Genomic DNA, 21,288 nt, shown 5'->3' with positions numbered 1-21,288 from the left:
TACTAACTTCTGTATCTCTTAAGTTCTTGTTCTTAATTGGATATGACCATGACCTCCACCGTTTTGCAAGGGTAGTAGCAGATATCCTGCTCCTTCTAATCTGCTCGTCCCTGCTAAAACAGAATATTAGTGAGGAAGAAGTGCTGTGAGGAACTACGTCTAGTGAAATAAAGTGAGCTAGAGTACCTGGACTAAAGAATTTATTAGCGTGATTATACCAACACAAAGAGCTTCCAACTCAGAGTGGGCCCTTTAAATGCACTGTTCCTACGCTGAAGAGCTTACTGTCAAAACGAATATGGAAAAAACCCAACACAAAACAAAGCAACGACACCAAAAAAAAAAAAAAAAGACAAGAGGAAGGAAATACAATGCGTGTAGAAACTGAAATACAGAAAAGTGAAATGGCATTTCACCAGGGATGGCAGAAGCAGATAATTAACTCTGCCTCTCTAGGCCTCTAACCTTGCTAGTTCAAGGTCTTTAGTGGCAAGGTGTTGAGGATTTCTCGGCTGGACAAAGGCATGTGAGCAATCCAGCTGTTATGTGGGAACGAAGCATAAGTTTACAAAACGCTGGAGCAGACAAGGACGCTGTGTCCTTGTACACTGGGAAAAAAGAAGATAAGAAGAGCCTGACAAACAACACCTGGATGCTGAAGAATGAGATAAGTGACTGCTGGACACCTCGTGAAGAAGCTTGCTTAGCCAATAGAGAATAAGATAGGGTCACGTGAAACAGGGCATTGTACCAATTAGAGTATTGTATAAGGCGCGTGCACAAGCGCATAAGGTACATAACTGTGCTAAACGTTGTAGTAAATGGACTTCACTTGATCACATTGGCCTGTGCATGATGACCCCTGTAGATCCTCCGCAACATTTGGCGCCCAAACAGGGACCCTCAGATCAGCGCTTATCAGCTCTACAAGAATCTCTGGTGCAGCTGAACCGACGAGGGAGTGGAGGAGCCAGCCGAGAGTGTTCCTGCTGCCCCAGCAGGACGGCATGAGCTTCAGCTGAGCTGGGACGCGCGTAAGCTTGAATCTCGCCCTGACCTGGGAAAACGAGGAGACGCGTGAAAGCTTGAATCTCGCCCTGATCAGGTGAGCGGTCGGAGAAGGAGATGGGGTTGGACAAAGAGCAGGAAGCAGTCCTAAAGCTCCTTCGTAATTTTCTTTCTGAGAGAGGACTGAAATTTGATAATTCTGTGTTAAAGGGGTTATTTTTATGGGCCTGGAAGAAAGAACTTATCCCGAGTGTAAATGTCGCGTTTGAAGAAGCGACCTGGGATAATATAGGCAAGGCGCTGTGGGACGCTACTAGCTGTAGGGGGGGTAAGGTAAAGGAGATGAAAAAATATGCAGAGCACTGGAAAGTAATTCGAGACATGCTGGAGACAATGAGGGCAGACCGGCAGGCAGCTGCCGCTCTCTGCGCGGCGGTGACCCCCTCTGCTGCCTCCACGGCTGCCGCGTCAGCCTACCCCACTGGAGTTGGGGGGATATTCTCTACACAACTATCTCTACCCCCCCTAACATCCATCTCCGTTAACGCTGAGACGCCTGCACAGGCACAGCCTTTGCCTATACCCAGCCAGGCCGTTGGTGCCGAAAAAATTCCCCCGTCTGTTACTCCGCAAGAAACAGGGGAATTAGGGGGGACCGATTGTCGCCCGACAGATCCGAAGCCGACAGACTAGGGGGTGACTAATGCGGATAAACAGATTGCGGGGGACAGGGAACCATCTCCATCGGGTGGTGCGATGGAAGAGCTGCGGGAGGTGGTGAACCAACTACAAAAACTGACAATACGGTCGGAAGAGCTCCTGAGGGAGGTGGTGTACCAATTACAAAAACTGACAGTACGGTCGGAAGAACCAGAAGTGAGGGAGAAACGGTCATCCTCCCGAAAGGATGAACCGAGAGGGCAAGAGAGCGCAGATTCTCGCCGTATACCGGCCCCGCTTCCCCCTCCCGCCCCCTTCTCACCGCCCCCTCCGGCACCTCCCCTGCCCCCGCTCCCTCCTGCCCCCCTCCCCCCGCCCTCTCCTGCCCCCCTTCCCCCGCCCCCTCCCTCCTCCCCTCCCTTTCCGCCCCCCCCTCCGCCCATTGACAGCGGCCTGTGTCAGCCGGCCATGCACTGGCCGACGCCAGCCGGGGCCGCGGCCGGTCCACGGGCAGGCCTATCCGCGCCCCCGCCACCGCCCGTGCACCCATCCCGCCTTTCGGAATCCGAGACGGTGAAACCGACTGCGCCCGCGATAGGCGCGGGGTCGCCTGCAGTAGCCTCTGCAGAAGACAGGCAGAGACATTGGAGGGGAATAGTAAGAGATGCCGTCATAGAAGGGACTATGCTCCGAGCATTCCCAGTTATTGCATCAAATGGACGGAATAAATGGGAGGCGTTTGACTGGAAGGTCATTGAGAGATTAAGGAATGCTGTGAGTCAGTATGGAATTAAATCTGCGTTAGCTCAACAATTGCTGCAATTCATTTTTTCTTCTGATACGCTGATACCTCAAGATGTTACACAGCTAGCACATTTGGTTTTGGAGCCTGCCCAACTGTTGGTGTTTTTCTGGCAGTGGGAGACATTCTGTGATCGGGAACAGGCAATGCCAGGACGACAAACAGATCCCTTATGGGGAGTAACCACACAGATGCTGATGGGTACTGGACCCTTCACACCAGGGAACGCCCAGTTACAATGTATCACTGCAGTTCATCACCTATCACAGATCTTGGCCTATCAAGCTTTTCTTTCCATACCAGACAATATTCGAAACCATACTTTTACACAGGTGACACAGGAGCATAATGAACCTTTCACACAGTTTATTAATAGACTGCATAGGGCAATCTATGACCACCCTGACATGACCGAGCAAATGAAAGAAAACATGTTCAAAATGCTCACTTTCGAAAATGCTAATGAGAAGACGCGCAGAGCATTGTGTAATTTGCCGAGAACTGCGGCTGTCGTTGATATGCTGGAATACATGGATCGAGCTGTGGACTCACAGAAAACGGCCTATGTTGTCGCGGCTCCACATGGAGCTACAAAGAAGCACAAGGCCAGTAAGACACCCTTGGTCAAGTGTTTTAACTGTGGCAAACGTGGACACTTCAGGAGCAAGTGTACAGCTTCTGCTAAGAAAGATAACCATACCACCAAGAATATAGGAAGAAGGGAAACTTTACACCGACCGCGAAGGCCCCTTGCGCGACGACACAAACACAAGGGGCTTGGGCTGCCAGCCCTCAGGCAGCCTCGCAGCCGTCAGATCCGCCACTGCAGGGAGCTCTGGAGTGGATGTGAAAACCGCAGTAGACATTACGTTGATGGACACAGGGGTACACTTGGTGGAGAGCAACATAAAGAGACCGCTGGGGTTCGGGCTTAGTGCATTTCTAATGGGACGATCTTCTACAGCTCTAATAGGAATTTTGGTAGTCCCAGGGCTTATTGATGCAGATTTTTGTGGGACTGTAAACATTATGATTCTTGTTTTAATCCTTCCTGTTTCTATTCCTAAAGGTACCAGAATAGCACACTTAGTTCCATGCAGGTTGTGTGTTCCAAACCCAGGTGAAGTACAACGTGGGGATGGTGGATTCGGCTCCACAGGGAAGCTGCAGGTATACCTTGCCATGGACGTAACAAAAGGTAAACCAGACAAGGTAGTGCAATTGGAAGGGCCTGACGGAGTTATCGTCAAGTAACTGATGACAATCGATACAGGAGCTGATGTTGCGATTATTTCACGATATATTTGGCCTCCATCATGGCCATTGATCGATCCAAATTTTGGCATTGCAGGGATAGGGGGCACACAAGCCACCTTAGTAAGTCAGCTACCGATTACATTTGTGTTCCCCTTCGGTGAAAACGTTACGACGCGTCCGTATGTCATGACTGCCCCAACTGAATTGTTTGGCCTCATAGGCCATGATTTATTGTGCCAAATGAAGGCAATGTTAGTGACCCATCCTTTTTAGGAGCAGTCACTGGGGGCAGCCAATCCTGACACTTGGCTGGAAAACAGATGAGCCTGTTTGGATTGATCAGTGGCCGCTAAATTCTGAAAAGCTGCTACAAATACAGGAGTTAGTTGCGGACCAATTGAGAGCGGGACATGTTGTTCCTTCTACTAGTCCATGGAATACACCAATATTTGCCATTCCCAAGAAAAGTGGGAAATGGAGACTGTTACATGATCTCTGAGCTGTGAATGCAGTGATGCACAGTATGGGAGCCCTGCAGCCGGGTTTGCCGTTTCCAGTTATGCTTCCAGAGGAATGGGATTTGTTAATTATAGATCTAAAGGATTGTTTTTTCACCATTCCCTTGCACCCAGGTGGCGCTGAACGGTTTGCCTTTTCGGTACCATCGATTAACAAGGCAGAGCCCTATAGGAGATACCATTGGGTCGTGTTACCACAAGGAATGTGCAATTCCCCCACTATGTGTCAGGTATATGTGGCCTGGGCATTAGAGCCTGTAAGAAAGCAGTTTCCTCAGTTATATTTTGATAGCGGGAAGGAACTTGCCACAGGATGAAATTTTAACTCAATTGCAGGTCATCTCAAGCCATCATGGAGTAATAATTACTCCTGAAAAGGTGCAAAAGGCAGCACCTTGGAAGTATTTGGGGTGGCACGTAGATGCTAGCAATGTTAGAAATTTCAACAGTACATGATGTCCAGAAGCTTGTGGGAGATAGCCGGTGGGTGCGGAATCTTTGCGGTATCACTAATAACGATATGGCCCCTCTGGTAGAACTCTTGGGTGCGAGCGCACGTGCAGATTGCTACCTATCCTGCTGCCATGTGGGCCATGGTACGAACTGGAGAAAAGGCCTTACATATTGAATGACATCTTCACGCTTCTTTTGCAGTGCTGGGTGTGCCTTCAGAAATTAAGACGGACAACGGCCCGGCCTATGGTTCTATACGATTTGCTCGATTTTGTAATTTGTGGGGAATTCACTATGGTATGGGTATTCTACATCTTCCCACAGGACAGGCTATTCTCGAACGGGCCCACCAGATCCTAAAGAGCATGCTGCAAAAACAAAAGGGGGGAACCCAGGGCTTACTCCCAGAGGAACAATTGGCCAAAGCCTTATTTGTGCTAGATTATTTTAGATTGACAGGTGATCACAAAGACCCACGAATGGTAGTGTATCATGCTCTTTTACAGGTGGAAAGGACACAACAAAGTACAGGAATCATGGTAATGTATAAGGACCCGGAATCGTCCCAGTGGCAACTGGCATGGCACCGGCGGGTGCTGGAGCCACTGATCCAACAGATTCTGACTAATAGAGTATTACACTTTAGAGGACTAGCGGACATTGAGTCCTTCAGAGAGGTTTTTAGAACAGCGTGCCTTATTGTATGTAGAACTTGCTTTAGGTAAAGAGGTGTGTTAAGCATAATTCGATTAAGCATAGCGTGATTACAGGAAGATGGTGTGAGATAAATGTAAAGTTAGTTAAAGCCAAAATTAGGGGTAAGGTCTATTTCCATTAATAACCTGGGAATGAGGTTGATTGTGTTTCCACAGATACAGGCCCACGATGGACTCCTGTTCGATTTGCACAACCATCATCATCTGGAGCATCATAGATGATGTGGCAACATGAATACCACCTCAGCCGAAAACTAATGTATAGGTCACCTTGGTTAACATAATAGGTCAAGATTCTCTGTGCATTGCTACTGCATCGTAAACCCTATGAACCAATAGACAAGATGACTATGACTCGTGCAGCGCGTCTGGCCAGCGAGCGCATGCGTCATAGATTGCAAGCGAGGCGGACTTTTGGCACCCGCTGGCCACGTGTGCTAAAACCCGTTCCTCTGCAAATGTATAGATACCGGGATTTTCCGAAGAGCATCGGGCTGGTGTACGGTGAGGCCATCGTTGCCTCTGTGGGGACGCCCACGGAAAGCTGGCACCTACCGATTGCTGGGCTGAGTTCGCGGAGCAAGATGGCACAAGAATGTATGGATGGTTCATCTTCCTCATAGTCCTCATGTTCTGGGTCATTAGGGGTAACAGGTTGGCTCAAAGAATTATGGGCATTATTGTAGTTATTGTGATTTTAGCTATTGTAATAATTCTACCTTGTTCAGCTTGTTAAGGAAAAATGGCATCCCAAATTATTAACCAAGCTTGGATTGCTCAAAAACAAAAAGGGGGAATTTTTGAGGATTTCTTGGCTGGACAAAGGCATGTGAGCAATCCAGCCGTTATGTGGGAACGAAGCATAAGTTTACAAAACGCTGGAGCAGACAAGGACGCTGTGTCCTTGTACACTGGGAAAAAAGAAGATAAGAAGAGCCTGACAAACAACACCTGGATGCTGAAGAATGAGATAAGTGACTGCTGGACACCTCGTGAAGAAGCTTGCTTAGCCAATAGAGAATAAGATAGGGTCACGTGAAACAGGGCATTGTACCAATTAGAGTATTGTATAAGGCATGTGCACAAGCGCATAAGGTATATAACTGTGCTAAACTTTGTAGTAAATGGACTTCACTTGATCACATTGGCCTGTGCGTGATGACCCCTGTAGATCCTCCGCAACAGCAAGGGAAAGGAAAACTGGGAAAACTACATTTGGGTCCTCTAGGCACTTTCTGTTTTGGCACAGCAGGATTCTGGCTATAACTGAATCACCTGGGCACTATGATAAAATAAACACACAGAATCTGTTTGACTGATTTCTAGTAAACAACAAGAGGAAAAGAAGATAAGGTAAAAGCAGTTATTTATATTTCCATGTCTTGACACTAAGGTTGATTCGGTTTCATAGGCCTTTTCTCCTTGTGGATAACTTAGATGCATAGGGAGGAAAAGGTCCCTTTCTCGGGATTAGGATCACTCAGTAGTATTAAGACATTTTCACATTTCTAAAACATCGAGGGCATATTATTTTGTTTTAAAAAAAAACATATCAGTTTTGGACACCTACTGTCTCAGAAGCAGACCCAGACCAGACAGGTGAAAAGTGTGCAACTAAATACAGGCCTGTTACATGATGCCATTGTAAAAACAAAGAAACAGTGGCATTTTGAGAATAGCCATGGATCATATTTGGAATTCAGCAGCATAAATAATCTTATATACAGCCCTGTTGCAGCTCTGTTGTAGCTGTATCTGGAATATGGTGCACTGGCATTTTCAACCATTTAGGAAGAATGCAGGAGAAAAATAGTGATAAATGGCAACTAAGTTATGCAGAAGTTTTTTGGGGAAAAAATACAACATTTTGTACAAGATGGACATTTTTAGTATCTCCATGTGAAGGAAATAATTCAGTTTATTACAGCAGCTCAAAAACTGTGTTGACTGTTACTGGTTTGGTTTGCAGTTCAATTCACCATCTTAAATCAACAGTTAAATTACTTCTTACAAACTACAGCTAACCTAGCTTTTGCTCGCTGTATGCCTCTACATAAATAGTTTGCTTGTGCATATACCTGACACAGTGCCACCAAACAGAAAATTTGTTGATGTTTTCTCACTGTCTACTGCTCTAAATCTCACTCTTTAGCCTTGCTGTTAGACTTGAGTGTTTCAGCTGCATGCGTTAGGTGTCAAAGACTGCTGCACTGCAGCACTTATTAGGTTTGTACTCGGCACCGATCGGTACTCTAGGGAGCTTGGTGCTTCTGCTACAACAAATAAGCTACAGACGAGGATTTTGCATCATGCTTCAGGCAGCCTCACTTTCTTCTGCATTCCAACCTCTAGCTATTTGGTCAGCATCCCTGCTCCTTAAAAATAGTTTCATTATATTTCAATATTGTCACTTGCAACTTCAGCATATGGTTTTAAGCCACACCTCTTATGTTGCTTCTGCTTGCAGTGACTGCTGCAGAAATACTTTAGAAAAAGAGGTAATTTTTTATCTTCCTTTATTCTAGTTTAGTTCCCATACCCAAGCTGTTTCTCATCCCATTTCTTTCTGAGCTTGTGCTTTATATTGTTTTATGATCTCTCCTTCTTTCTCAATCTCCTGTTCATAGTAAATTTTGCTTGTAATATTCCTAAATGGGGCAATGTAACTGCGGCATTCAGAGCCTCCTAATATATATTACAGTTTGGTTTATTAGGGCATAGGCACTGTTACCTTCCTGGCAGAACTAATTAGCACTTTTAACAACAGGTTCTGTTTCAAAACCAACGGTGCCTTACGGCTGAACATCCTGAAAATAGCATTCTAAGGAGTTTTGTCCCTTGTTATAATATTAATCTACATTAACACAAAATATTAAAATGCTGTAGAGATTCTCTGGAGCAATGTTACTAACATGGCCAAAGGTCAGCACCTGTTTTAGCTTAAATCAAGGATGACTGTACAATGGATTTTTTTTTTAGTAAGAGCAAGCCGTTTAATTTTTAACAATCCTCTTTCTCCTCTGCCCTCCAGAAAACCCAGGAGTGCATACAGGAGAATATTCAAAACACATATTAAAAATTTTGAGCTTGTTTTCAAGCTACTGGGCTTCTCTGGCTAATAAGACCTCTTTTATTCACCTGGATTAATGAATTTCCTCTGCTTTGGACTTTAATGTTTCAGATTGCTTTCAAATGGCAGGTATTGTTTATGCAGAAAATAGTATCATTTTGAAGCCCTTACAATATTTTATGTAGTAACTGACGGTCACTGACAGGCCATCAACCAGGGACTGCGTTCTTGAGAAGTTAACATCTACAAGAAATTAGGTCTCCATCAACCTTGGAGTTTTCCTCTTAGCTTGGGTGTGCTAAAAATGAAGGCAAGAATGCATCTCGAGCTTGCTCTTATTCCACTTTCTGAATGGAAACATGCAAAATTGCCCAAGGATGAGGAATAATACTATACATATATACAGTGCTATTCCCACCCTCTTCAACATGAGTTTTGGCTCTGAAAGGTCTTGACACTGTAGAATTCGAGCAGAAGTGCTTACAGGCAGACAAATCTACAGCTTGCTCATGGTACTCTAGAAGGCAGATCTGCTAAATTTCAATCCTCTCCATTTTCAGAAGCAGATGTGAAAATAGTGACTTATATAATAACTTATTAGGCAGCATATTCTAACCTTGCATAAGTGAAAAAATTCTTAGTAAAAGTTTAGATGCCCCTTTAACCCATTTGTAAACCACTTTGTATGGCTACATATAAGCCTCTACATTTAAAACACACTTTGATTCACTTCCATGACTTAGTTATTGCACAAATTCAAAAGCATCAAAACTTCGTACTTACGAAGGACACCAGGCATGTATCAGTCTAAGCATCTACTTGATTTCCTAGCCAGGGTATTTTGAAAGCATATCCTTTTGCTTTCTGGCATAAAAGACTGAATATTCTCTTATTTGAAAATCCAATTCAAAATAGCATTATTTTAGACAGCCAGGGCAAGCAGCATAGTGGTAAATTACATGTTAGGGTAATACAGTATGCACAGTATCAATTATCAAAAAGATAGTCTGTAATGTATTTAAGATATCAGCCTGGTAGCTGCCTACAGATGAAATGGTAGTCTTTTCCTTTGTCCTCTTTAAGGTAATCATACTCTTGCTGTAGCACCTGAAGCCCAGATGTTCTATCACACATTCCCAGAAACTCCTCCAATACAGTTTACTTCAGTGGAACTAAAACTGTAGTTTATGCATACGACCATAGAGCGGCAGCCTAGTAACAACAAAAAAACCCAAAAAACAAAAAAAAAAAACCAAAAAAAAAAAGGATGTGTTTGATGTTCCAAGAAGTGGGTATTTCCTAATGGTTTAACATTGCAACGGGGTTTCTAAACACTAGGGAGAAAAATGAATGAGGCATGACTAGTCCCTGGAGAAAAAAAAAAAAAAAAAAAAAAAAATCTGGCCTTGATGAAAGCTCAATACTACGGGGAGGGAGAGGAGAGGTTGAAAATTAGATGGCAAAGGGGGTCAGATTATGTGCCCATATAGGCAAAGCTGATCAAAGAGTAAGAAATGAAGGACTTGATTTATGTCTTAAAAATCAAATGCTTCTTCTTCCCTTTGATACAGGCAGTTAGTACTTCCATCATCTATGGAAGCTAGTGGACAGGATTACATTAATAGAAGCTAATTTTTAGTTAAGTGGTTTCACAGACTTTTCATTGATAAAAATACAGCTCAAAAAGCCTCTAAATATTGAACGAGTATTGCAAATCTAAAATGTCAAAGAACAGTATATCATTGTTCTGTTGTTTGCCATAGAGGTTTATGTGTGAAATAAGAACAATTAGATCTCTGCATTAAGCTTTATTTTTATGTGGAATTAAGTGGGTTTAGCAGTTTCAAGCACACTTGAAACCGTATGTAAAAAATCACTGAGGCTGAGCTTTTTTTACATTTATGTAAATGAAAATCAGGATTAACTCCATTAATGCTGGTGGAGTTTTAAGTATGAAATTAGTATGAAAAAAGCATTAGCCACAGCAACTTTTAAAGAATTTAGTTCCCAGTGCTACTAAATTCTATAGCTCATTATCTTTAAAAACAGAATTATTTTATATGAAACATTTATAGGTTTACTTCAAATAGCTGCAATTATCAAATTTAATTATTACACAATAAATATCTTCATGCTGAGATTCCTGATTTCTGTATCTGTGATGTCCACATATTACTGATGTTCTTTGCAGACTAGAAGTAATACAAAATTGACAAAACTAGAGAGATAAATGCCAACCAATTAGTAATCAAATATAGGCTGCACTACACTTTCATGTGAACAATTTTCACTGCAGCAAGCCTGAAAATTACCTATCAGACTGAGATAATTTGAAAACTGAAAAGCACCCTCAAACAAAGTTGAAGACGCCTTTGCTGGCATACTCATGTTCCTTCAAATTACCACATATCCCTTTTACCCACACATATCCATCTGACTTACTTGGCTGACATTCAGTGCTTAAAGTAGAGAACTGGTAAATAGAATTCTTCCCAGAGCTGTAACAATTACTCTAAATAGTCCATATTCTGCTCCTTTCTTTTCTGCACCTGCTGCTTGCAATAAATTGTTTCTAAAAGATGAAAAAGAAAGTGGGAACCTCCAACCTTCTCAGCTTCCTCCTGGATATCAAAACAAAGTCAACATCTTCTTTCCTTCAACTTCTACCTCACTACCACTTAGCCTGTTAATACTTTCATGTTTTTAATGTGAAAAGAGATGGAAGTCAAGTAGTCTATAATGGCTTACACAGATGGGTCTGTCCAGCCTGATATTCCATCTTCTGCAACAGCTAATAGTACATACTTACAGGAAGAGGATGAAAATAGCTTAACTAACCTCTCTCCCCAGCAATAAGCAGTTCAGAAACTTTCTGAGCCAAAGAAAGTGCCAGGAGTACTTTTTTCAATATCAATTACAGTCAAGGGGACTTGTCCTCCATTTTATTTACTCCCCTTTGAACCCGTTTTAACTGTTGCCTTACCACCACTGTGTTGCAATGATCAGTGATCTAGCAAGGCATTCTGCACCTCTTCCTAGGCTTCAGTTACTGCCCCTTACACTACCACTACCTCCTGCTTACTCGCTGCTTTAAACCTGCAACCAGATCACTTCATTGACAGCCCTCTAGTGCTTATGTTATGAGACTAATGATGCCACAGACTCTACTTACTAAAATTAAGCATTGAAAGGCCCTGACAGCTGCCTTTCCTATGAAGCCAGGCATTGCAACTGGCTGTATTGCTGGTCCCAGGAAGCTATCTAGGATCAGTGGTACAAAATCCAACTAGCTGTCACTTACTAGCAGTGCCTTCAGGCAGGGATGGATACTAGGGTCAATACTGTTTAACATCTTTAATAAAGACCTGGATAATGGGATGGACTGCACACACAGCAAGTCTGTGAGTGATACCAAACTGGAGGGCACAGCTGTTACACTGGAGGGCAGGGCTGCTACTCAGCAGGACCTCTGCATCCTAGATAAATGGGCTGATGGGAACCTCATAAAATTTAACAAGGGCAAATGCAAAGTCCTGTGCCAGGGTTGGAATAACTTCACACAACAGGACAGGGTAGAAGCCAGCTAGGTAGAAAGCAGCTCTGCATAAAAAGACCTGGAGGTCCAGTTGGACAACAAGCTGAAAGTGAGTCAGCAGCGTGTCCTTGTCTTTTATTGAAGGTGCAGAATGATAGGGCAAGAGGCAATGGGTGCAAGTTAGAACACAGAAAATTCCCACTAGGTATCAGGAACAACTTTGTTACCATGAGAGCAGTCAAATACTGGGGGTATTGACATGAGGGCCCAGATTGTGGAATCTCCATCCTTGGAAACATTTGAAACTGCCCTGGAAAAAGCCCTGAGCAAGCTGATTTATTTGGTCCTGCTCTGAGCTGCCAACCCTGCTCTTCCAACCCAAATGATTCTGTGTTTCTGTGAGTCTCTGATTGCTAGGATTAGACCCAAAGAGGTGTCTGCACAAGAACCAGAAGAAGGTGGGCAATTAGTTACCTTCCCAGAAGAGAGCAATTTCTGTCAAAAGCAGCTCAATTTTGAGTTTCGGGCTCCGGCTAGGAACAAATTAACTACCATAAATTCTTTTCTTAAGTGCTTAGGACTCAGTACAGAAATGGTTTCACAGAAATCTGATTTTGCCAATTGAAACAACCATGCACTATACAACTATAGCACTTTAGCAGCACAATCATCTTCAGAAGTCTATAAACTTCAATTTTGTTTTCCTTCCAATTTTAATATCTATTTATTAGCATGTATTTCTGGCTATGGTTGCAACCCCAATAAGCAACTTCCATTTGAGTTTCTGGATTCCAATAAAGGAAGTGAAACATTCTGGTTCATTCTGCCACTTCTTTCCTAGAGCTGTATACTACTTTCCCAGATTATTTTCATGGAATTGGCAAGTTACATGTGCCTGGTTGATTAAGAATTTATTTTGCATCTTCATCCAGTGTTATCCAGTCCCACTCACATACACATGCACACAAAGAATTATGTGTATATTCATAAATACATATATACACACATTTATACTATTCATATACATCTATAGAGTATGTATACTCTGGAGCCAAGAATAATGAACTGAAAGAAAAAAACTACAGGCTTAGGTTCTCAACTACACCACAGATTTTCTTTTTAATAAGATACAGACTGATACCATATTAGCTTTTTGAATATAGTGGGATTCCTACTCATATGCATGATACAGATTAGATGCTAGAGGACTTCAGACTTTAATACTAGTTAGTGTCATCATTTGGCAGGTGAGATATTTCCCACAGGTCACACAATTCTACATATTTATTCCTAGTGATTCCACTAATCTCTGCTATGGAAAGCCGAGCTCCTCTACAGAGCTTCTCCTCCCATCCGATGCAGATAACTCCAGCAATAAGCCTCTAGTGACTGGAACAGATGTTGCTGTTTATTTAATTTATTTATTTTACTAATGCACAGCTGCCAGGGCCAACAAATGAAAAACACTGAATTCCATCAGGATTGCAGTTTCCAGTGACTACATGTTAAAGGACAGATTCCCTGAAAATGGTATTTTTTTTTAAAAAGGGTGTCAAGCTTGAACTTGAACAAATAACTTCTTACAATAAAGAATCTCAAGACACTAGTAGCTGGCAGCTTTTATTCTGTAAATACACAAGTTCTTGGGTGTGCAAACTATAACTGAATTCTCAGAGACAAGTGTGTATAACACATGCTGTACAGTTAGGCAATATTTCTTGAACTGTAAGAGTCCAAGTTCAAAATTAGTAACATTTCATTATATAATCCAATCTATTTAGGATACTAAGTACACATTGTTTTCTTTTCCTTTGTATAGGTAGATGGCAACCATATGCAAGTTTCCCTTAATGCAAGTAAAATACTACAGAATCTCATTATGGGGAGAGAAATATAAGGAAAAATAGCAATAGCAAAAGAACTCAACAGAAATACCCTAAAAAGGCAGCTGAAAGACAAATTCCTTTGAATCATAATTCTAACAATTTCTTTCTGGTTCTCTGTTTTGCCTTCAGCAAGACAGTTAATGGCCAGGCTTCAACAGTGGTGGCACTGCCTAACTTTCAGATGTTAGAATGAAATTCATACCTGCATTACAGGTCCTTCATGAAGTGCATGGGGAGAACTAAGCCCCTTACAAAGGCCATCCAAGAAGTCTCCACTGAGCAGGGAGCTGCTTAGAGCTAGCTAAAGGGCTATGCAATACAGAAGAGTGTAACTAATCCTGTCCTCTCTAGAGATTCGGTGTATGAATTAGGGCTACGAATGAAGATTTTTATAGTTAGCACCTGGTATCTAGAAACTACTCTTAGAACTGGAGGGAGCTGTCTTCAAAACACATCTGTTGAGGAGCTGCTGTTGGCCCTAGAAATAGTTCATTAATAGATCATTTGCCTACAAAATAAAAGAGCATGGATTAGTTTTAGCTCGGCCAAAGAAATTCAAATTCATCTTTCCTTCCTAGCATGTTTCTTACTGATCGATTTACACCAAGTGGGAAACTGGGGAGTCTTTTGAAGCTGGGGTACTATGCTGCAAAAAGCACAAGCCTGGGAAGAGCAAGCAAGAGGAACATGATTGTACCAGCTAGCACCTAAGAACTCAAAGAGACTTGGAGCCTGATATTTGATCCTTATACTGTCTGTGCATTTTATCCAATGATTTTTAAATGCAAGGGTGATGAGCACTTCTCATCTGCCAGATGCTTTTAACAGGATTTTATTTCAAAGAATTTTAGACACCTACTAATGCTGTTATTTGACCCCAAATCTCCAAATGGCCATTGACCTCCAATTCAGCAAATTGCTGAGGATTTCAGTAAAACTTCCTATTGAATACCTTGCAGAACAAGGAGGGACCTTAAAATATGGGGCCTTGTGTCTGTCATACTGGAGGTTTTGTCTTGACTGTTCTCAGTCTCTTCCTGAGAGTCTTTCTCCAACTGCCCACTCTGAGCATTTCAAGTAATTAATCTCACACAAAGATAGGTGCCCAGCTTTTCTCTTGCACCGAGTATTTATTTGGCATGAGTAAAGTCATCATTGGCAAAAAATGAAAAACAATTTTTCAAAAAATTGAGTAAAGATTTCTCTCAATTAACTACATTATACTTATGACTCTTAACAGCCATAAACTCTGAAGGGAAGTAAAGCTGCAATGTAAACCATTAAAAACAACTGAGTTTCTGGGAAAAAAAAAATCTTTCTGTACATTGTGTGCAAGAAATGCAGAGTGACGCTCTTCTCCTTTGCAAGTCTTATTTCTCTCTTATTTTCTCTGTAGAAAGTAACACCTACTGACTTCACAAAGTATCTGACAATGGTGAAGAATCACTTTATTCCAGACCTAAGCAAGGAACAAAAAAGCCCATGCAGAGGAACAAAACACTACTAAGAATTACTCTCTGATTCACTATAGATTTTTTGCCTAGCAGCTGAATGGTTCATCTCCTGTCTAGTACTGGTCCATTCATAAAGGAAATCAGTATTCATATACTCTCACAAGAATGCTACTTAATGATATTTCATTGTATTTTAAGTGGTGTAAGAGAGGCGTGCAGACTTACATGATCTTTCGTCGCCTGTTTTGTCTCTGCATCTTCCCAGGCATGCAGCTGGACAGTAGTACTATCCAGAGACCAGTGGGCTCATACAGTATGACATTTTCTTTCCTCCTCCTTCAGCAGCAATTTCCAGCAGGTGCAAATTCATCTTAGTTCAGGGAAAAGAAAAAAAATTAAAAATTCCAGTATTTCTGATTTCACATCTGGAAGATAGGCTTCATGCAACACAGACTGCAGGATTTTCCCATATCGCAGGTAACCTATTTCCCATTGTCAGTAGCTCAGTGATTAGAGTCTACCAAAAACATGGTCTATCAGGAGGACAAAGTGGAAAGTTTTATGAAAGCAGACAGAAGCGTGACTTTGGGAGGGCTTTGATGAAAATTGAGGGACGTGTTATGAAAATAGGAAGAATACTGTATAGCTATTAATAAGCAAGTGCTTCTCTAAAGAATTTACATAGATTGCATTGTAATTAGCTGGGAGGAGGCCTTGTATCTGAGCCAGTGTTCAGTAGTGGATTGTGGTCTACTAAAATTTTCCCTACTAATGAACTGACAACATTCTGTTTTTTTTTAAAAACCTGAGATAATTAAATTATTAAATCCAGATTGTCAGAGGTGACTATTGAGGGAGTAGGGGTAGAAAATGTGGTTGTTCTTCCACTGTTGACTATCATGTGACATGTGTTTAAGTTATAGGTTATGGAAGAGTAGCTTTGACTCTGTTTGCTTAAACACCATGTTCACTATAATCACAGTCTGTATAACCAGAAAAGCAGAATAATGTTGATAACCTAATTTTCAGTAAGAAACGTGTTATGTAGTTCTTGGCCAAAGATCCCACTAGACCTTGGAGTATAACTCTTAGAAAAGGAGGATGATGAGCCTTTAAAGAGTCTACTGCTACTCATCCTCTAGGGATATATTTTTTTTAAATATCCTTCAGCTGTATTCTTAAGGTAAGCGATTTGCTAGGGTCCAGACATAAATCTTTGCTGGCAGGGATGGTTCAGCAAATCCGGAAGAAATCTATGAGAGAATGAAAAATTTTCTATCCTGCAACTACCCAGCAACAGTAGCAGCCTACAGAGAAGGAGGGAGGTTTTGTCTTGTTTCTGTGAGAAGGGAGGCTTTTTTTTTTGTCAGCGGCCCCTCTTGTCCCCAAGTACACAGCTTGAAGGATTTACAGCACAAGTACAGGGTTCAGCTCTATGTTTTCAAAGCATAAAGAGAAAAAGAGAGTATCTGAAGAGGACAAAGGCAAGTTCTCAGATAATGCAGAGGATATATTATAGCATGTGCTTTAGACACAGACTCTCAAGGAAAAAAAACTCAGGAACAATAGGATAGAGCACAATTGTTTCTAGATGCCTATCTGTTAAAAGGCATTTTTGGAATCATGCTTTCAGCTTCACATATTCTTTATGCTAATTTATGGTGCCCCAGTTCATCCCTGCCCTCATGCTGCTCCCTCTCTTGTGCCAGGGTAAGGATTTATGTGGTGGCAGGTGAAGCAGATCAAAGAACTGATCCATGTTAAAGTTAACTGTAAAAAAAAAAGGGGGGGGGTAATTTTAATCTGGGTCAGGGAACTGATCTCATTTATTAAACAGCTGCATAGATTTTCTTTGACTGCATCAAGGAAGATGGAAATGTAAGCGGGGACAGAATGGGTTGAGGAAGGCAAGATTAGTTCTTTTGATAGCAGTGCTGACCTGTGCCAATTTACAGCATATGAGAAATTACAGACTGTGAGTGGACTGACTTTTGGAGCAGAGTGAATTAACTTATTCTCAAAATTAGTGTCAGGCCCTTACAATGTATCATAGATAGCCAAATCTGGTTTTAAAGAGGAAAAATAATTTTGTTAAAGGGCCAGTGAACTTATTTTGGTTTCTCTCATAAATCACTAAATTATAATGGTCAGAGGTGAGTCTTTTTAACTAAATCCTGTTATATAACTTCTATAACAAACTTCCTTTTGTTTAAAGAGTTGTCTTGAAACTGGTAAATCAACAAACACCAGTTAAGATAGATTACAAAATATTTTAAGTTGTTTCTGTTCATCAAAGTACAGACATTTCAGAATTCATTATCTCTTTTTCTTAGCAATCTGAGGTTTCTTATACTCATTGTATTGCTTAAGCACTTAAAGGTAACATACTAATTTCCAATCTGTATAAATATTTTTATTAGTTACCAGTCCAGCCAAGTGTCTGGATTCTATCCATGTAAATACAACATTTATCTTTCACATATTAATGATTTTAGAATGGTACTACATTGTAAACTGTGCGTTGAAACAAAGTATCTGCAAAACCGTATCTCAAGAAAGCTTAGGGACATCTTTGAACATTAAGGAGTAAGTGGGATTTACACCGTTCAGATGAAATATGATTTAGGTAGAAGTAAACAATGATTTTGCATAAGCCTTTAAAGTACAGTGCTTTTCTTTCTTAGTGTGAAGGTTTTAGGGTATCTGTAGAGATTATTTTTTTTTTTCCCTGATGCTGCAGGCATGACCCTGGGTCACAGAAAGCAGAAACTTTCTGGATTTCTTTAGAAAGCCAGAGCTTTCCATGGAGCAAAGCTGGTGACCAAAAGTATGAGCATACATGTTGTTACATTTTCTAAGTACTATAAATACAAACTTAGTTGTAATTATTGCTTAAACTTCACTAGAGGCCCTGCACAATTGTACTCATGACACAACATTCAAGACTGGCAAATGCTGTTTGTTAAATCTTGTGTTAACTTTACTACTTGCAACTATCCTGTCAGTCAATTGTGTTTGGGTTCAAGCATTATGCCTTTTATACCTGGGTGAATTATTTCTTAGTAGCTAAGAATGCCTTCAGAACAAAGATGGCCAGTAGGAGGATTAGTGGGAGCTTGTGATAAGTCATCTTTACACTTCCATCTCTTCTAACTCCATGTGATAGAACAGCTTATCTAATGATTAAGAGATAGGGATGTAAAGGGACAGCTATCTCGGATTCAGCCTAATTATCACAGGAAAAATAATTATGAAGTGTTTTTAAAATGCTTAGAGCAGCAATAGAAAGAAGTGAAATAGATTATATCAGCATCCATAACAGTCACTGTTTCAGAGGCTCACTCCTTAATGATCTGCTTATGATGAGATGTTTCACACAAAGGGCATCTTTCATCTGTGTGCTGGCTGACAGTTCCCATGCTTCTGAGACCAAACAATTTAAACAGAAGTATCCTCTCAGTTTCTGCTAAAGTCCTCTAGACAATTTTACTAAATTCCCAAGCTGGCTTCTGCTCTGCCATCCTAGGCAGGCACTGAATGCCACCCACCTGTGTACCCAGGCTCTATAGCAGCACACGGAAGCTGCTTCCTGAATGAACTGTAAGAAATACCGGATCTAATGGAGGAACTCACATCTCCAACAAGAGACCTGCACATCTAGACATCTAGGTAACAGATTCTGGATTCAGATTATGAGGTGGATGACATTAGTAGCTCTGCTGAGCACTTCTACCGTACCATTTGCAATAAAGAATTATGTCGAACTAATATTTCATCTTGCAGTTCTGAAAACAATAAATGACAGCATAAGAGGCAGGAATTATAGTCTCTCAAATGGCAGTTCCCCCGCTCCTTAAAGCTTAGATTTAGGTTCAACATGTGTCAAGGTATTTTACAAGAACCAATGATTCTTCTAGTCTTTCTAAGTGGAGGAACTTGACTCAGGTTAGATCAGTTTTATTTCTGACTGGATTTTTGGATGCTGGTTTTGTCCTGGGTTGGGAAATCTTAACTCTGGCATACCTAGGTGTGAGTTAGTTTGTGTGGATCTAGTTAGTTAGTAGTCTTAGTAAACTATTCTTTAATTACATAGAGCATTTGGAGAGAACACTTCCTGAGCTCATCGAGAATACCATTAGACTTGGTGAATTATTTTATACATTTATTTAAATGAGCTGTTACCCTAATAGGCCAGCATCTCTTCCTATTTTGAGTCATTAGCAAAATCACAATCAGTACCCTGGCAGTCTAATTAATTTATCTGAAGCCATTTAAAAACAAACAAACAAACAAAAAACCACCACACAATAGCATAGCGAACCATGCTTAACTATTCACAGCAGTCTATCACAGTTATAGTGAGGTATTTAAGAACTATATAGCTTGTACCATTAATTCTAATTTGTAAGTAATACCGGCTAGATTTAAAATGGTACTTCTGTTTTGCAGGTTTTCCATGGGATAAATCGACGGCAGGAAGCTTGCTTAGTTATTCACAGGCACTACGTGTGTAACCCTCCAGGAGGGTCCAGGCAAATAGCAGGCAGGCGATTCCCCCCACCTGCACCCTTTCAACAAAGCAAACGGGCCCCAAAGGCCAGTGTGCGGCTCACCGAGGGAAGAGGACTCGAAATGCTCCAGCTTGCAGAGAAACGCTCCCTAGGGAGCACCGGCATTTTCTGCTGAGAGAGAACAACACTCATACGCCACGGTATCATCTAACGAAAAAAAAATAGTAATAATGACAACTAAAAATTAAAAAGGGGTGTGTGTATAACAGTGCCACCTAGTGACTCGCATAACTGGGGCCACCTTCCTCCTATGGCATCGCCTGTAAAACACAGGGTCCTTCTACCACACGGTTTTTTTGTTGTTTTTTTTTTTTTTTTAAACACTGATTTTTGGTTCTTTGGTTTGTGGGTTTTTTTCCCCTCTCTCTCTCCAGGAGTGTGTTTCTTTCCGGGCCGACACCTCCTCACCCGATACCCACAAGTATCACCTCAAAAGGCGGCACCGACCAACTCCCTCCTTTCCCGCGGCCGCTCTCGCCTCGGCGGGCGGAGAGGGCGAACGCGGCCCGGGACGGGCCTCATCCCGCCAGGTCGCGGCTCCTCCCCGCCTCTCTGACTCAGCAGCCCGGCCCCTAGCTTACACAAACTCGGTGGCTGGTACCGAGCTGGGGCCGCCGGCTTGAGGGAGAGGGGGGGGGGAGGAGGAGGAGGGTGGGGGGAAGATGCCCGCCTTGAGGGGATGGAGCCTCCGGGGCGCTCGGTGAGGGCGGGCTTGAGGGGGATCCCTCCCTCCTGAGGGATTAGCTCCGGTCCCGGCTGCCCCGTCGCTGACGGCGATTTACCTGGGCGGCAGCCTCCCTCCCTCTCTCCCTTCCCTCCCTCCCAGAGCCGGTCGCTTCGGCAGAGAGGGAGCGGAGCCCGCCTCGCCCCTCCCCGGGGGAACTTTCCGCCACCGCCCGCGCCAGGTAGGGGCTGGGCCACCCCCCCTTCCCCGGGGCGGGAGCCGTGAGGGGGTAGCGGCGGTTGGGGACGGGCCTCGGACCTGGCGGCGGGGCCTCCGTGACGGGCTCAGTCGTTCCCGCCCAGGGTTGGGCGGCAGCCGGGACGCCGAGTTGAGGAGGCGTCTCGTCGGCGGTGCGGTGCGGGGAGGCGGGCCGGTGTCCTCCGCAGCCGAGCAGCTGCTGCCTGCCTCGGGGCTGCCTCAGGGCTGAGGGGGGAGTATATAGGTCACTGGAAGTAATGCCTGCCTAATCCCCTTTATCTTTTTGGCTCGGCTTTTCCGCTGCTGGTTTGTAGGGCGAGCTAGGCAGCGTTGGCCGCGAACTTCTGGGAGACGACCCAGGCTTCGCGCAGGGCTGCGAGCTGGGCAGCGGGCGAGTGCCAAGGTGAGAGCGTGGGATGTGCGCTTTTGTTTCAAA

At 42.8% G+C, this 21,288-nt stretch overlaps 2 protein-coding genes across 2 annotated transcripts in view; one reads left to right on the top strand and one right to left on the bottom strand.

Annotated features, from left to right (window-relative positions):
- SH3D19 (SH3 domain containing 19) overlaps positions 1-20,095 on the bottom strand; it is a 122,283-nt gene extending 102,188 nt beyond the window's left edge. The window contains exons 1-2 of the mRNA XM_075029805.1: positions 19,973-20,095; positions 15,585-15,695 (exon numbers count right to left, since the gene is read on the bottom strand). The gene's annotated coding sequence lies outside the window, so the exon portion shown is untranslated. The remainder of the gene's footprint in view (positions 1-15,584; positions 15,696-19,972) is intronic.
- Positions 20,096-20,727: 632 nt separating this feature from the next.
- FHIP1A (FHF complex subunit HOOK interacting protein 1A) overlaps positions 20,728-21,288 on the top strand; it is a 93,731-nt gene continuing 93,170 nt past the window's right edge. Inside the window, exons 1-2 of the mRNA XM_075029841.1 lie at positions 20,728-20,835; positions 21,167-21,255. The gene's annotated coding sequence lies outside the window, so the exon portion shown is untranslated. The remainder of the gene's footprint in view (positions 20,836-21,166; positions 21,256-21,288) is intronic.

The sequence above is a fragment of the Buteo buteo genome, chromosome 1 (genome assembly GCF_964188355.1).
Source record: "Buteo buteo chromosome 1, bButBut1.hap1.1, whole genome shotgun sequence".
NCBI classification, from domain to species: Eukaryota; Metazoa; Chordata; class Aves; order Accipitriformes; family Accipitridae; genus Buteo; species Buteo buteo.
The sequence above is the reverse complement of the archived record's forward strand: the minus strand, read 5'-3'. Positions and strand labels throughout refer to the sequence as shown.